The sequence below is a fragment of the Colobus angolensis genome, unplaced genomic scaffold (genome assembly GCF_000951035.1).
Source record: "Colobus angolensis palliatus isolate OR3802 unplaced genomic scaffold, Cang.pa_1.0 Scaffold279, whole genome shotgun sequence".
In the NCBI taxonomy this organism is placed as follows: Eukaryota; Metazoa; Chordata; class Mammalia; order Primates; family Cercopithecidae; genus Colobus; species Colobus angolensis.
This window is the reverse complement of record NW_012116032.1, coordinates 1,047,152-1,052,100: the sequence shown is the minus strand read 5'-3', so window position 1 is coordinate 1,052,100 and position 4,949 is coordinate 1,047,152. Positions and strand designations below refer to the sequence as shown.

Sequence of the window (4,949 nt, the reverse complement as noted above, 5' to 3'; positions counted from 1 at the left end):
GTGTGTGTGTGTGTGTGTGTGTGTGTGTGTATCTATCTATCTGTATCACAATTTCTTTATCCACTCATTGATCGATGGGCATTTGGGCTGGTTTCATATTTTTGTAATTGCGAATTGTGCTGCTATAAACGTGTAAGTATCTTTTTTGTGCAATGACTTCTTTTCCTCTGAATAGATACCCAGCAGTGGGATTGTTGGATCAAATGGTAGTTCTACTTTTAGTTCTTTAAGGAATCTCCACACTGTTTTCCACTGGTTGTACTAGATTACATTTCCACTAGCAGTGTAAAAGTGTTCCCTTTTCACCACATCCTTGCCAACAACTATTAATTTTGATTTTTTTGATTATGGCCATTCTTGCAGGAGTAAGGCAGTATTGCCTTGTGGTTTTGATTTGCATTTCCCTGATCATTAGTGATGTTGAGCATTTTTTCATGTTTGTTGGCCATTTGTATATCTTCTTTTGAGAATTGTCTATTCATGTCCTTAGCCCACTTTTTGATGGCATCATTTGATTTTTTCTTGCTGATTTGTTTGAGTTTCTTGTAGATTCTGAGTGTTAATCATTTGTCAGATGTATAGATTGTCTCCCACTCTGTGGGTTGTCTGTTTACCCTGATGATTGTTTCTTTTGCTGTGCAGCTTTTTACTGATAGTTTAATTAAGTTCCATCTATTTATCTTTGTTTTTTTTTTTTGAGACGGAGTCTCGCTTTGTCCCCAGGCTGGACTGCAGTGGCATGATCTCGGCTCACTGCAAGCTCCGCCTCCCGGATTCACACCATTCTCCAGCAGCCTCCGGAGTGGCTGGGACTACAGGCGCCCACCAACACGCCCGGCTAATTTTTTGTATTTTTAGTAGAGACAGGGTTTCACCGTATTAGCCAGGATGGTCTTGATCTCCTGACCTCGTGATCCGCCCACCTCGGCTTCCAAAGTGCTGGGATTGGAGGCGTGAGCCATCGCGCCCGGCCTATTTTTGTTTTTATTGTGTTTGCTTTTGGGTTCTTGGTCATGAAGTCTTAGCCTAAGCCAGTGTCAGAAGGGTTTTTCTGATGTTCTAGAATTTTTATGGTTTCACGCTTTAGATTTAAATTCTCGATCCATGTTGAGTTGATTTTTGTATAAGGCAAGAGGCGAGGATCCAGTTTCATTCCTCTACATGTGGCTTGCCAATTATCCCAGCACCATTTGTTGAATAGGGGTTTTTTCCCCCACTCTATGTTTTTGTTTGTTTTGTCAAAGATCAGTTGGCTCTAAGTATTTGGTTTTATTTCTGGGCTCTCTCTTCTGTTCTGTTGGTCTATGTGCCTAATTTTATACCAGTACCATGCTGTTTTGCTGGCTATGAGATTTAAATCTTCAGTCCACTTGAAGTTGACTTTTTTTTTCTTTTGTATATGGTGTGAAGTAGGGATCCGGTTTCATCTTTTTCTTTTTAATTACCAATTTTGCTAGAATAGTAACAATTTTTTATTGATTAGTCTCTCTTTTCCTCACTGGTCTGAAATGCCACGTCTGTCATATAATCAAGTTTAAAGTAACTGTGTGTGTTCTGGACTCCCTATTTTATACTGTAGGTTAATTTGTATATTGTTGTACCAGTTCCAGATTGCCTTAATTACCATAGCTTCATAAATCCTGATATCAAATTGTGCAAGTTCCCCTCTGTGTTCTTAGATGTGGCCTGACTGTTCTTGGTCCTTTACTCTTTCATATATATTTTCGAGTCATCTTATCAAGTTTCGTGAAAAACTTGTTGGGATCTTGATTGGAATTGTACCTATAAAGTTGAGAAGGGATGCCATCTTTAAAATACCAAGATTTAGAGCTGAGCATGGTGGCTCACACCTGAAATCCCAACACTTTGGGAAGCCAAGACAGGAGGATAGCTTGAACTCAGGAGTTTGGAGACCAGCCTGGGCAACATAGTGAGACCTTGTCTCAAAAAAAAAAAAAAAAATTAAGATTTAATACCATGTACTTGCTATATCTCTCTTTTTATTTAAATTTTTTTGTGACATCTTATAATAAAGTTTTGCAAATTTCCCTGTGGAAGTTTTGAATATTTTTATCTTAAATTTATTCATATTCTCTGATACCACTGTATTATTTATGTTTTTGTTCTTCTGACCAGTCTTGCTTGAGGTTTGTCTTATTTTGTTATTTTTTTCGAAGAACTGACTTGGTTTTATTGATCAGAAGATCAGCAATGTATTTTTGTTTTATTTTTATTGTTGTTGTTGGCTTCCTCTCTAATTTTTATGATTTCTTCTATTTTGTTTAGGATAGTATCCTCTTCTTTTTTACACATCTTAAGTTGATACTTAGCTAATTTTGAGACTCTTCTCTTCTCTAATACACTTATTAGGGCTGTAAGTTTTCCTTAAAGTACCACTCTATTTTTTTTTTTTTTGAAATGTAGTCTGGCTCTGTTGCCCAGGCTGAGTGCAGTGGCACAATCGTGGCTCACTGCAACCTCCACCTCCTGGGTTCAAGCAATTCTCCTGCCTCAGCTTCCCATACTCCCGCACTGGGACTACAGGCACCCACCACCACACCCAGCTAACTTTTTGTATTTTTAGTAGAGATAGGGTTTCACCATGTTGGCCAGGCAGGTCTTGAACTCCTCACCTCAAGTGATCTGCCTGCCTAGGCTCCCAAAGTGTTGAGTTTACAGATGTGAGCCTCTGCGCCTGGCCTGCCAGTCTATTTTTGCTGAAGTATTTTTTTCATTATAATTCAGTTTGTTTTAAATTTCCCATTATGATTTCTTTTTTAACCTGTGAGTCATTTAGCATGTGTTTTAATATTCAAAAATATAGGGAATTTCTAGTTTAACTTTTTATTAACTTCTGACTTAAATATGTAATAGGTAGATATTTTTATTTTTATATTATTCTTTAAAATTTATTAAATTTATGTACGTATGTATGTATATGTATGTTTGAGTCGAGTCTTGCTCTGTTGCCTGGGATGGAGTGCAGTGGTACGATCTCAGCTCACTGCAACCTCCGTCTCCCAGGTTCAAGCAATTCTCCTGTCTCAGCCTCCCAAGTAGCTGGGATTACAGGCACCCACCACAACACCCACTACATTTTTTTAGTTTTAGTAGAGACAAGTTTTCACCATGTTGGCCAGGCTAGTCTCAAACTCCTAGCCTCAAGAAATCTGCCTGCTTCAGCCTCCCAAAGTGTTGGGATTATAGGCGTGAGCCACCGCAGCTGGCCTACTAAGGTTTTTGTACACTTGATCTTAGCCAAAGACTGAGAAGTGATATTTTAAGGCTGTTTTTAATGGCGTAGTACAAGGGAAATATATTTTCTCTAATTGTTGAATACAGAACTCTTTAATGGTCAGATCAAGCTTATTAATTGTCTTGTCCAGATCTTCTATATAGTCTTCCCAACTTTTTGTGGCAGTTATCTAAGTAATTAAGGGAGATGAGTTGAAAATTTCCTCTGTGGTGCACTCTCTCCCTGCTATTTATTACATTTTGCATCTTATATGTTAGGGCTATTTTATTGGGTACATATATATTTTAAATTATTTCTAACTTTGGGGTAAACATATCATTATGTAGAGATGATCCTCTCCTTCTCTAATAATTTTTTCTTAAAAGTCTGTTGAGATAGGTATGCTAAGTTTATTTTGACTAGTATTAGTTTCATAAGTCTTTTTTCATTTTTTAATCTTTGTTTATTCTTATATTACAGGTGTTCCTTATAAACGGCATATGTCTCAATTTTAAAGATGTGACTTGTAAATAGAATAAACCCAATAGTTGACTTTATTATAGTAATTGATACCTGGATATGTTTCTTTAATCTTAAATTATTTTTGTTTATTCTAATTTTACTATGCTTTTTAAAATCATTTCTTATTTTTAAAAAATAAATTAATATTTAAATCTTACCCCCGCTCCTAATAAAACAGATACTTAGAAAGCACCCACATCCCTTGGTTCTTCCCCTGATCCGTTTCCTTACTCTTCCCCCTCCTGCCCCCAGTTGACAAAATCTAGACTAGTGCTACTCAAGGTAGAGTCTGTAGGCTGGTTCTGGTCCACAAACTTACTGGTTCCCAAAGAGAGGTGAGGAGCTGCTCCAGAATGTAGATCACCTATATCATTAGCATGCTGTTTAGTTTAGTTGTATTTTGTTTTATTTGTAGCAAGCTTTCTGAATGAAGGAAGCATTATGTTGATTTGTTGAATTATATTCTAGCACAAGCTTCTTACAGACCAGTAACAAACTGTTCAGGACAGCCTGATTTGAGTAGTTCTAGTCTAAATCTTGAAACACTGGGTTAGTATAGATCTATTTTCTATCTTTTTTGGATGATAATTTGGCTACATATAAAATTTTAGGTTCTAAGTTCTTTTTCTTTAATGCTTTCAACCTACAAAAACGGCACTTTCAAATATTTTAATCCAACATTTAATATACTTAGTTATCATCTTGTATTCATTGTTGTTGAAAAGTCTGATGGCACTGTGATTCTATTTTTTTTTTTGAGACGTAGTCTTGCTTTGTCGCCAGGCTGAAGTGCAGTGGTGTGATCTCGGCTCACTGCAACCTCTGCCTCCTGCATGATGAGGTGATTCTCCTGCCTCAGCCTCCCGATTAACTGGGACTACAGGCACACGCCACCACATGCAGCTAATTTTTGTATTTTTAGTTGAGACGGGGTTTCACCATTTTGGCCAGGATGGTCTCCATCTCTTGATCTTGTAATCCACCCGCCTTGGCCTCCCAAAGTGCTGGGATTACAGGCATAAGCCACTGTGCCTGGCTTTTTTTTTTTCTTTAAGACAGAGTTTCACTCTCGTTACCCAGGCTGGAGTGCAGTGGTGCAATCTGGGCTCACTGCAATCTCTGCCTCCTGGGTTCAAGTGGTTTTCCTGCCTCAGCCTCCCGAGTAGCTGGGATTACAGGTGTCTACCACTAT

The 4,949-nt window shown here is 37.8% G+C and overlaps 1 protein-coding gene across 1 annotated transcript in view; it reads left to right on the top strand.

Moving 5' to 3' along the window:
- Positions 1 to 4,949, top strand: part of ZGRF1 (zinc finger, GRF-type containing 1) — a 95,590-nt gene that overhangs the window by 56,046 nt on the left and 34,595 nt on the right. The gene's annotated exons all lie outside the window — the stretch shown is intronic.